Genomic DNA, 13,095 nt, shown 5'->3' on the forward strand with positions numbered 1-13,095 from the left:
ATTTTTCTTATTATTATATTTTGGATTTGCTTTTGCTTATTACTATACCCTTCCTGAATCTACTCTTCCTCTTAATCCTCCTTTTTCTTCACCCAATCTCTTCTGATTCCCTGATAAGTTTAATATATTTATATACTAAAAGGTGTGTGTATGTATTTTTAATCCTCCATTGTCTGGTTCATATCAAAGTTAGGTTAAAATGTAGACTGCTCTCCCATATTTTCCTCTACTCTTTTTTTTCAAGGAGATTGATCCTGATTATGTGAGATAATACATTCCATCTCCTTTCTCCCCCTTCTTTCCCTAATACATTGTTTTTCTCTTCCCTTTTTTCTCTTAAATTCATCAAAATGTGACAAAATTGCTTCCATGTCTGCTCTATTACTTAACTCCCTCTATGATCCTTACTGGCATTAAGGTTCTAACGGGATATTTATTTCTTCTTTCTCTACACTTGGTCATTGTATAGTCCTTTAGTTTTGCTAAAATGTACTCATCTTTCTGTTTCCCTTGCCTCCATTTTTTTTTTTCATTTCAAAATCCTACCTAGATCTGGCTAATTCACTAGGAATACTTGAGAGTCCTCTGTTTCACTGAAGATTAATTTTCTCCTCTAGGATTTTATTCAGTTTTGATGAGTAATTTATTCTGGGTTATATGCCTTTATATTTTGCCTTTTGGAATATTGTATTCCAAGCTTTTCTCTCTTTCTGTCTTTTTTAAAATAGCAGTTGTCAGATCTTGCATAATCTTGATTGTGGCACCTTTGTACTAGAACTCTTTCTGTCTACTTGCAGCATTTTGTCTTTTATTTGGAAACTCTAGATTTTGACTATAATGTTCTGGGGCTTTCATTTTGGAGTTTCTATCACATGATGACTAATATACTCTTTCTCTTTTTACTTTCATTCTGATTCCAATAAGTACAGGTAGGTTTCATTCATTATTTTTTATTTTAGAAATATAGTTATGGGGAAGAGGGGGCTAGGCGGTGCAGTGAATAGAGCGCCGGCCCTGAAGTCAGGAGTATCTGAGTTTGGTTCCAGCCTCAGACACTTAACACACACAAAAAACCCCCCAACAAAACTAACTGTGTAACCTTGGGCAAGTTACTTAACCCCAATTGTCCTCCAAAAGGCAAAAAAAAAAAAAAAGAAATATAGTTATACAGACTTTCTATTGTCCAAGTTTTCAGTGATTATTAGATTACTTCTTGACCTGTTTTCCAAGCCTGTTTTTTAATAGGATATACCTCCATTTTCTGATATTTTTTCAGTAGTTTAATTTAATTTTAATATTTCCTGTTGCATCATGAAGTCATCGATCTCTTTGGTCCAATCTAATTTTCTTTTCTTTTTTCTTTCTTTCTTTTTTTGCTTTTTGGAGGATGGAAGGCAGGGCAGTTGGGGTTAAGTGACTTGCCCAAGGTCACATGGCTAGTAAATATTAAGTGTCTAAGGCTGGATTTGAATTCAGGTCTTCCTGACTCCAGGTCTGGTGTTCTATTCACTGTGCCACCTAGCTGCTTGGATCCAATCTAATTTTCAAGGAGTCTGTTACTTAAGTCAGGTTTTGTAACTCTTGTGCTAAACTATTTACTCTGCTTCTAGTTCTTTCCTCAAGCACTGGCATTTCCATTCCCATTCTTTCCCCTATATTGGTTATTTCACTTATACAATCTTTTTTGGAACTAGTTATTTTCTCCATGAATTCCTGTAGTCCTTATGGCATATTGTGATTTTTCTTTGAGGCTTTGCATTTAGATGATGTAGAGTTATTCCCTTGTTCTGGGTTTGTGTCTTAGATACCTTGGGCTCCATAATATTTCTTTTTCATTAACATTTCGTTGTATTTATTCACTTTTAAGATTTTTTCCTCAATTAGGACTTTGTCATGATCAATCTCTGCCATTTTCCATATTCTTGAGTGAGTTCCATTTGATTTTGACTTCATTTTCCAGCATTCTTTCTGCTGTTTTCCACTTTCTATAACTGTGTTCAATATTGGAAGGTTTCAGTGACCCTAGTCACAGCTCTATTGTTTGCTCTCTTTGATCAGCATGCTGGGATATGTCTATTTCCATTGAGTCTTTTTTTATGAGGCTTATGGGTAGACTTTTACTTTTCCTCTACCAATGCTTGTTTTATTAGAACATATTGGCTTGCCTATGGTACCCCCAAGCCTTCCTTGTTCAGGGTCCTGGGTAGTCTTCTGTCTTTCCTGGAGCTTCTTTGATCAATGTGCTGTGGTCTCTACTCTCTGGGATTTCCCCATTGGAGATATTGGTGGTCTTCTGTGCCCCTTTTGTGATTCTTCATTCAGGGTGCTGGGGGGTATTCCCTTTTTTGGGTCTTTTCCAGTCAGAGTGCTAAGTAATCTTCCATTCCCAACTCAAAATATTTGTGTTGGAGCATTGATTATTTACTCCCTTCTGGAGCTTTCTGAGTCAAATATTTCGACAGCTTGTGCATCTGTGAACTAATTCAAGCATTCTGGAGACCAATTTATTACTATGACTAAAGGGCCATAAAATTGTGCAAAATTTTTGAGCTAGAAATACAACTATTATATCTAAAGACCAAAGAAATATAACAAACAGGAAAAGGACCAATATATAAAAAATATTTATAGGAGCTCTTTTTGCAGTGGCAAAGAATTAGAGACTGAGAGAATACCCATAAATTGGGGAATAGCTACACAAGTTCCAGTATATTTCTGATGGAATACTATTGTATTGTAAGAAATGATGAAGAGGATGGTTTGATAAAAACCTGGGAAAACTTATATGGAGGGGTGGCTAGGTGGCGCAGTGAATAGAGCACTGGCCTTGGAGTCAGGAATACCTGAGTTCAAATCTGGCCTTGGAAACTTGACACACTTACTAGCTGTGTGACTTTGGGCAAGTCACTTAACCCAATTGCCCTAAAAAAAAAAGCACAACAAACAAACAAAAACTTACATGGATTGATTCAATGTGAAGTGAGCAGAACAAGGTGAACAGTAAATACCATAATAGTAATATTACAATGATAATCAACTATGAGAGACTTAGCAACTCTGAGCAGTACAATAATACATATTTCAAAGGACATGTAATGAAAATGCCACCCACCTCCAGAGAGAGGACTGATGGAGTCTGAGTGTAGATTGAAGTGTATTCTTTCTTTCTTTTTCTCATTTCTTTTTTTCACAACATGGTCAATGTGAAAATAGGTTTTGCACGATATATGAATAATGGGTATATTTTTTGCCCTCCTAAATGGGTAGAAGAGAGGATGAAAGGAGGGAGATAATTTGGAATTGAAAATCAAAATGAAAAATAAAAAATGAAGAAAAATGCCTTTCTCCCAAGTCATTGACAATAATATTAAAAAACACAAAGCCTACAATAAATTCCCATGGTACTCCACTGAATGAAACATCTATTTTTTTAGAAATGACCAATGCAGTAATTTCTTTTGACTATGAATATTTATTTGAAAAGGATTTTCTTTCTTCTTTTTCAATGGGGAGGATGTGAGAGGGAAGGAAATAATTTTTGTTAACTGAAATAAAATGAATTTAATTAAAAAATCAGTATACACAATTAGCTTTTGGCAACAGCATTTACCAAAATGACAAAGGAAGGAGTAAAGAGAAAACATTTTCCCTTCCCTCCTCCAAACTTGGGCTCATTCTCCCATAAATACACAAAGAGTCCATGGGAAGAGTGAACAAAAACTTACAATGATAGTTAGACACTCATGGAAGGAACACATTAGGCCAAGGCTACTCATGACTCTGGTATGGCAGAGACTCAATTTTCTTTCTCTCTTTAAGGTGCCATAATTCATTGTACCACATGATTACCTGGACAATCTCTGTTTTGTCTTTAATACCAGTTCTTTTTTACGCTATCAGAAGTTCCCTTGCCTCATGTGATTATCTCTCTGTAGCTGTATCTGTTTAGAGTGTGTCTCTGTTCCTTCAATTACAGTTATTTTGATATAACTCTCTAACTGTTGGATGAGGTGTCTCCTTCTGGGTGGCAACTCTGCTGCTAAACACCATGATTGACAGAGGGTGTTGGCTATGAAAGTTCCAGCATTGATTGAGGCTATAAAAAAGCACAACACTGTTCCTTTTATCCTTTCCTTTCTGTAACAGAGAGTTTTGTGTGATGTTAGGGTGGTTCCTTTATGGCTGAAAGGTCCTAGAATCTGATAAGTCTACCTCCCTCCATTAATCATCTCAAGTCCAAGAAGAGTCATAAGAGGCAGTAAAAATGAGGTAATTTTCCTTGTTTATAACAGGAAAATTCTGGCAATGGACTGGTTATTGGCACTGAAGAAGACAAAATAGCACAGATAATAGAGAGGTTTTTAAGTCTGGATAAATAGAAAGGTACACTCAAGGGAAATTTGGAAGTATGGAGGAAGGGTGGGATTTGGAAGGAGAAGATCAAGTTTAGTTGGAGACATGTTGAATTTGATGTAGTGGTAACTACAGATAACAATATCAGTCAGAAATTTGAGATTGGAATTCTGAGGAGAATATGGAGCTGGATATAGATTTTAAAATCATCTGTGAGACATGATCATTGAACTCAGATATAGATAAAATAATCGAAGACAGTGTGAATGGAGATTACAAAACGGGGCTCGGGACAAACATGATAAAGTGAGGAAGATGACTGAGCCATTGTATTTAGTACATAAGAGATCATTGATAACCATTAGGAGAGAAGTTTCAATAAAAGGGTGAGGTCAGATGGCAGGTTACAAGGATTTAAATTATGAACAGATGATGAGGAAGTAATTTTTTTTGAGGGGGGAAGACAAGGCAGTTGGCATTAAGTGACTTGCCCAAGGTCACACAGCTAGTAAGTGTGTCAGGTGTCTGAGGCCGGATTTGAATTTAGGTCCTCCTGACTCCAGGGCTGGTGCTCTATTCACTGCACCACCTAGCTGCCCCCAGAAGTAGATTAATTGAAAATAAATGACTCCTTGTAGGAGTTCATCTGTGAAAAGGACAAGAGATATAAGACAATAGTTTTTTTTTGTCTTTATTAATTTGTTTACTTTTAGTTTATAAGATTCAATACCACAATTCCTTGAGTTTCAAATTTTCTCTCCCCCCACCCCCCCCCCCATGGCGGCATACAATCAAGCATAGTATGTGCAAATACTTTCACATTAGGCATTAGTCAGGTTATAAAGAAGGATTGTAACAGATGGAATGAAGAATGGGAAAGAGGAAATAAACAAAAAAGAAAAACAAACAAGAAAAAGATCAGGTAGTTTGCTGCAATCAGGATTCAAACTCAGCTCTTTCTAGTTCTTTCTCTGGATGTAGATACCTCTCTCCATCATGAGTCTTTTGGGACTGACTTATATCACTGCATTGCTGAGAAGAGTCCAGTCTATCAAAGTTGGTCATCACACATATGTTGTGTCCGTAATTGCATACAGATTTCTCCTGGTTCTACTTTTCTCACTCAGCATCAGTTCGTATAAGCCTCTCCAGATAAATATGAAGTTCATCTCCTCCTCATTTCTTATAGCACAATAGTATTCCATAACATGCATACACCACAATTTGTTCAGCCATTCCTCAATTGATGTGCACCCCCTTAATTTCCAATTCTTTGCTACCACAAAAAGAGCTTCTATAAATATTTTTGTACATATGGGTCTTTTCCCCACTTCTATGATCTCTTTGGGATACAACCCTAGAAGTGGTATTGCAGGGTCACAGTGTATGAAATTATTTATAGCCCTTTGGGAATAATTCCAGATTGCTCTCCAGAAAGGTTGGATCAGTTCACAACTCCACCAGCAATGCATTAGTGTTCCAATTTGCCCATATCCTCTCGAGCATTTGTCATTTTCCTGTTTTGTCATCTTAGCCAATCTGACTGGTGAGATGTGGTACCTCAGAGTTGTTTTGATTTGCATTTCTCTAATCAACAGTGATTTAGAGCATTTTTTTTTAAGCAATCGGGGTTAAGTAACTTGCTCAAGGTTATATGGCCAGTTATTTCTGGGTGTGGTGCTAAGTATCTGAGCCCAGATTTGATCCCCAGGTCATCCTGACACTGGAGCCGGTGTTCTTACTCACTGAGCCACCTGGCTGCCCCTAAGCAATTGGGGTTAAGTAACTTGCTCAAGGATACACGGCCAGGTGTTTCTGGGTGGGTGCTGAGTTTCTGAGCCTGGATTCGATCCCCAGGTCATTCTGATACTGGAGCCGGTGCTCTTACTCGATGTGCTACCTGGCCGCCCCCGATTTAGAGCATTTCTTCATATGCTTATAGATATCTTTAATTTTTTTCTCAGAAAACTGCCTGTTCATATCTTTTGACCATTCATCAATTGGGGAGTGACTTGTTTTCTTATAGATTTGACTCAATTCTCTGTATAGTTTAGAAATGAGTCCTTTATCAGAGACATAGGTTGTAAAAATTCTTTCCCAATTTCCCACCTCCCTCTTAATCTTGGTTACATTGGCTTTGCTTGTACAGAAGCTTTTCAATTTAATGTAATCAAAATGATCCATTTTGCATTTTATAATGCTCTCTAATTCTTATTTAGTCATAAAGTCTTTCCCCCTCCACAAATCTGACAGGTAAACTATCCCTTGCTTTACAAATTGCTTACAGTATCAACCTTTGTACCTAGATCATGCACCCATTTAGATTTGATTTTGGTATATGGTGTTAGACAATGGTCTATGCCCAGTTTCTGCCATACTATATTCCAGGTTTCCCAGCAGTTTTTGTTAAATAGTGAGTTCCTATCCCAAAAACTGGGGTCTTTGGGTTTATCAAACAATAGATTACTATAGTCACTGACTGCTGAATCTTGTGTGCCTAATTTATTCCATTGATCCACTACTCTATTCCTCAGCCAGTACTAAGTAGTTTTGATTACTGCTGCTTTTCAGTACAGATTGAAATCTGGTATAGCTAGTCCACCTTCCCTAGCATTTCTTTTCATCAATTCCCTTGATATTCTGGACCTTTTATTCTTCCAAATGAATTTTGTTATTATTTTTTCTAGCTCTATAAAGTAGTGTTTTGGTGAATTGATTAGTATGGCACTAAATATATAACTTAATTTAGGTAAAATTGTCATTTTTGTTATATTAGCTTCACCAAGTCATGAGCAATTGATATTTTTCCAATTAGTTAGATCTGACTTAATTTGTGTGAAAAGTGTTTTGTAGTTGTGATCATATAGGTCCTGGGTTTGTTTTGGCAGGTAGATCCCCAAATATTTTATAATGTCTACAGTAACTTTAAATGGGATTTCTCTTTATATCTCTTGCTGTTGAATTTCATTGGAAATATATAGGAATGCCCAGGATTTATGTGGGTTTATTTTATATTCTGCAACTTTGCCAAATTTATTTATTGTCTCAAGTAGTTTTTTACTTGATTCTCTAGGATTCTCTAAGTATATCATCATATCATCTGCAAAGAGTGATAGCTTGGTCTCTTCTTTCCCTAATTTGGTGCCTTTGATTTCTTTTTCTTCTCTAATTGCTACTGCTAACATTTCTAGTACCAGATTGAATAAGAGGGGTGATAGTGGACACCCTTGTTTCACCCCTGATCTTATTGGAAATGCTTCTAGCTTATCCCCATTACATATAATATTTGCTGATGGTTTTAAATAAATGCTACCTATTATTTTAAGGAAGGCTCCATTTATTCTTATACTTTCTAGTGTTTTTAATAGGAATGGATGTTGTATTTTGTCAAAAGACTTTTCTGCATCTATTGAGATAATCATGTGGTTTCTGCTAGTTTTATTGTTGACATCATCAATTATACGGATGGCTTTCCTAATATTAAACCATCCTTGCATTCCTGGAATAAATCCTACTTGATCATTATTCTTGAGATAAGTTGCTGTAGTCTTTTTGCTAATATTTTATTTAAAAATTTTGGATCTATATTCATGAGGGAGATTGGTCTATAATTTTCTTTCTCTGTTTTATCTCTTCTTGATTTAGGTATCAGTACCATATTTGTGTCATAAAAAGAATTTGGTAGGACTCCTTCTTCACCTATTTTCCCAAATAGTTTGTAGAGTATTGGAATCAATTGTTCTTTAAATGTTTGATAGAATTCACTAGTAAATCCATCTGGCCCTGGAGATTTTTTTCTAGGAAGTTCACTGATGGCTTGTTTAATTTCTTTTTCTGAGATGGGGTTATTTAAGTAATTTACTTCCTCTTTAGTTAATCTGGGCAGCTTATCTTTTTGTAAATATTCATCCATTTCCCTAAGATTTTCAAATTTATGTGCATACAATTGGGAAAAATAATTCCTAATTATTGTTTTGATTTCCTCTTCATTGGATGTAGATTCACCCTTTTCATTTTTGATACTCATAATTTGGTTTTCTTTCTTTTTTTATCATATTGACTAAGGGTCTATCAATTTTATTGTTTTTTTTCATAAAACCAGCTCTCAGTTTTATTTATTAATTTAATAGTTTTCTTAATTTCAATTTTATTAATCTCTCCTTTGGCTTCCAATATTTCTAATTTTTTATTTAATTGGGGATTTTCAATTTGTTCTTTTTCTAGGTTTTTCAATTGCGTGCCCAATTCATTGACTTCCCTTTTCTCTAATTTAATCATGTATGTACTCAGGGATATGATACTTCCCCTAAGAACTGCCTTTAATGCATCCCACAAATTTTGATATGTTGTCTCATTATTATCATTCTCTTGAATGAAATTACTAATTGTTTCTATAATTTCTTGTTTGACCCACTCATTCTTTAGGATTAAATTGTTTAATTTCCAATTAGTTTTTAGTCTATCTTTCCATGGCCCTTTATTGCATATAATTTTTTATTGCATCATGAACTGAGGAGGATGCATTTAATATTTCTGCCTTTCTGCATGTAATTGTGAGGTTCTTATGCCCTAGAACATGGTCTATTTTTGAGTATGTGCCATGAACTGTTGAGAAGAAAGTATATTCCTTTTTATCACCATTCAGTTTTCCCCAGAGATCTATCATACTTACCCACTCTAAAATGCTGTTCACCTCCTTAACCTCTTTCTTGTTTATTTTGAAGTTGGATTTATCAAGTTCAGAGAGGGGGAGATTAAGGTCTCCCACTAGTATAGTTTTACTATCTATTTCTTCCTCTAATTCCTTTACCTTCTCCTCTAGGAATTTGGATGCTATACCACTTGGTGCATATATGTTAAGTAATGATATTGCTTCATTCTCAATGGTGCCTTTTAGCAGGATATAGTTTCCTTCCTTATCTCTTTTAATTAGATCAATTTTTGCTTTATCTGAGATAAGGATTGCTACCCCTGCTTTTTTTACTTTAGCTGAGGCATGATATATTTTACTCCAGCCTTTTACCTTTACCCTGTGTGTATCCCTCTGTTAGTGATGTGTTTCTTGTAAACAGCCTATTGTGGGATTATGATTTTTAATCCATTCTGCTATCCACCTCCGTTTTATGGGAAAGTTCATTCCATTCACATTCACAGCTATGATTATTATCTGTTTCTTTCCCTCCATCCTATTCCCTCCCCTGTTAATGCTTATAATTTTTTTCTCCCCTTCTCCCTTCCCCTCCTTAATAGTTTTCCTTTTGACTATTGCCTCCCTCAGTATTCCCTTATAAGGCCCCCTCCCTTTTCCTCCCCTTCCCCCTTACTTGTTCCCTCTCTACTAACCACCCCATCCCCTTTAGTAACCGTTTCCCCCTCCTACTGCCTGTGGGATATTTTTATACTTAATGAAGTATGTTATTTCTTCTTCGCACCAAGAGTGACAGGAACAAATCTCATGGGAACCTCCTCACCCTCCCCTCTTTCCCTCTAATATGATACATTTTGCGTGTTTTCTCCATAGAGTCCTATGCTTAACTGGTTGTTTTTCCCTCCCTGCACCAGAACCAACGAGGGAAAAGTTCACATAATATTCATCTCCCTGCCTTCTTTTCCTCTGCTATATTGCTTTTATGCCTCTTTGTGTGGCATAATTTACCCTTTTCTACTTCATTCATTCCTCTTCTTCCATTGCATTCCCTTTGTAGCCCTTAATACGATTTTTAAAATGGTCATTTTGTGTATTTTATAACTCATACCCTCTACTTGTCTATAAACAGTTTGTTCTTATTAAATAGCAAGGTGTGTGTGTGTGTGTGTGTGTGTGTGCGTGTGTGTGTTTTCCTTGTTTACCTTTCTATGTCACTCTTGCATCTTGTAATTGGAGGTTGAATTTTCCATTGAGCTCTGGCTTTTTCATCAGGAAAGTCTGGAAATCTGTTACATCGTTGAATGATCATCTCTTTGTCTGGAAGAATATGCTCAGTCTTGCTGGGTAGGTGATCCTAGGTTGTAACTCGAGCTCTTTTGCCTTCTGGAAAATTGTATTCCATTGCCTCCGATCTTTCAGTGTAGAGGCTGCCAAATCCTATGCGATCCTCACTGTGGTTCCTCGATATTTGAATTGTTTTTTTCTGGCCACTTGAAGTATTTTCTCTTTTACCTGGTAGTTCTTGAGTTTGGCCACAACATTTCGAGGACTTTTCAGTTTGGGATCTCTTTCAACAGTGGATTTTCTGGATTTCTATTTTACCCTCAGATTCTAGTATCTCAGGGCAATTTTCCTTAATGAGCTCTTGGAGAATGTTGTCCAGGCTCATTTTTTCATCATGATTTTCTGGTAGGCCTATGATTCTCAGATTATCTCTCCTGGATCTGTTTTCCAGATCAGTTATTTTTCCATTGAGATACTTTACCTCTTTTTCTAATTTTTCATTCTTGTTGTTTGTAAGGGTTATGGGATTTAAAGATCTCCCATGCCCCATGGATGTGCTGACATAGCAGAGCAAGAAAAAAAAAAAAGCCGAGCTAACGGTCCTGTGGTTGGCAGTTGGCGGCAGTTGGTTTTTTTTTTTTTTTTGAGTTAGGACTCCTGCTGAGGACTGTCAGGGGCTGGAGCTGCTGGGAGCGCTCTTCCAGGACGCTGGGTGGTTGCTGTGAGTGGGGAGAGGAGGACCTTTGCCTGAGGTAGCCTGTTCTGTTTTAAAGGCTTGAGAATGTGGGTGCTTTTTACTTTATCTACCTGTGCCAATATCATAACTACTCTGATGGCTTTCACTTTCTGGTTTTGGGACTCAGTCTTTTGGTATCTTAATAAATTTTCTAGTTTATTTCCCCAAATGGCAAATCTGATGTATTTTGTGATGGATAATTATATCAGCATATTTGTAATCTCTATAGGCATTGTGAATATGGCATTGCTGATACATTGTTTTGTTTGACTAATTCTTGGTTCCTCATAGAGTTATTTGTTTCAATTTGGTTGATTCTAGTTTTTAGGAAATCATTTCCCTTGGTTAGTTTTTAGAGCTCCTTTTCCATATCATACACTTTTCTTTTTAAGGAGCTGTTTTCTTCATTACAATGTTTTTCTAATTCTGCAATTTTGATTTTAAAAGAATTATTCATTTTGTCTTCTATCTCTCTCATTTGGTCTTCAAAGTTCCTTTTGAGCTCAGCTAGGAGAGCTTTCTGTGCTTGGGACCCATTGCCTGTTGATGTTTCAACTGTGGGTGTGGAGTCCACATTGTCTCCCTCTGAGTTTGGTTCCTCCCTCTGAGGATAGTAGGACTCCAGAGTCTTTGTAGTCTGCTTTCCACCCATTTTGAGGCAGGGCCCTAGCCACGCCCTTCCTCTAGGGTTCCCAAGCCTTTACTGTTGAGGGTTTTGTCCTGGGGCCATAGTTACTATGTTTTCAGGTTGGGGTTGGGGTTGGAGCAGGCTGGGTTCACTCTGCCATCCTGGTCCTTGGAGGTACTTATAGGGGCTTTTTTTTTTTTAATTTCTGGGCTATGGAGTGGTAGTCCTAGGAGTATTTGCTGTCCCAGACAGGGACCCTGCATTTTGTTTTTACTTTGCTCTTTCCAGTCCCAGCCCTTTTGTGATCAGCCTGGTAGTGGGACGACTTGCCCCCCAAATTGATCAGGCCTCCTCCTGGCCTGCCTCTTCGTGGCTGCTGCCTTCTGGGCCTGCCTCTGCCAAGACAATAGTTTTGAAGAAGAGTCAAGGTAAAGTGGATTTTGTGTTGTTTTGTTTTGCAATATGAATGATATTTAAACATATTTGCTGGCAGTTTGGATGAAGCTAATGGATAGGGAGAGATAATGATCAACTTTTCAAGCTCTTAGCGTTGAGGAAACTGAGACAGACAGACATTAAGTGATTTGTCCAGAGTCACATAGCTAATATCTGAGTTCAAATTTGAATTCAGTCATTTTTGACTATGGGACCAGTCCTCTATCTACTGTGCCACCATTTGCAAATGACATAAAACTGGGAGATATAGCTAATATATAGGATAAAAGAATCAGGATCCAGAAGGATCTTGACAGGCTAAAGCATTGGACTGAATCTAAGAAGATAAAATTTTATTAGGGATAAATGTAAAGTCTTGCACTTGGGAATAAGAAATCAACTTGATAAGAATAAGATGACAAAGGCATGGATAGACTGCAGTTGTTCTATTTTTTTCTTTTTAAAAGATTTATTTTTCAGTTCCATAATTTGTCTCTCCCTCTGGCCCTCCCCCCACTCATTGAGAAGTTAAGCAATATGATACCCATTATACATGTAAAATCATGCAACCATATTTTCATATTAAGACTAAAATTGTTCTTTAAAAAGATCTGGGAGTATTGGTTTTGTGAAAGCTCAATATGAGTCAGTAGTGTCATGTGGCAGCCAAAAATGCTAATGTGATGGATGGGCTTCATTAAAAGGGGAATAGTTTCTAGGAATAAGGAGGTGACCATCCCTCTATATTCTATCCTCGTTAGACCTCATTTTCATTTGAGTATTGTTTACAGTTTGGGGCACCATAGTTTAAGAGAAGCAATGATGTGGCAGCTAGGTGGTGCAGTGAATAGAGTACCAGCCCTGGATTCAGGAGGACCTGAGTTCAAGTCAGTCCTCAGACACTTAACACTTAGTAGCTGTGTGACCTTCGGGAAGTCACTTAACCCCAATTGCCCTGCCTTCCTCCCTCCAAAAAGAAGAGAGAAAGAGAGAGAGAGAGAGAGAGAGAGA

This window comes from Petaurus breviceps, unplaced genomic scaffold (assembly GCF_028583685.1).
Source record: "Petaurus breviceps papuanus isolate PSGF00001 unplaced genomic scaffold, PetGlider_PUasm1.0 685, whole genome shotgun sequence".
NCBI classification, from domain to species: Eukaryota; Metazoa; Chordata; class Mammalia; order Diprotodontia; family Petauridae; genus Petaurus; species Petaurus breviceps.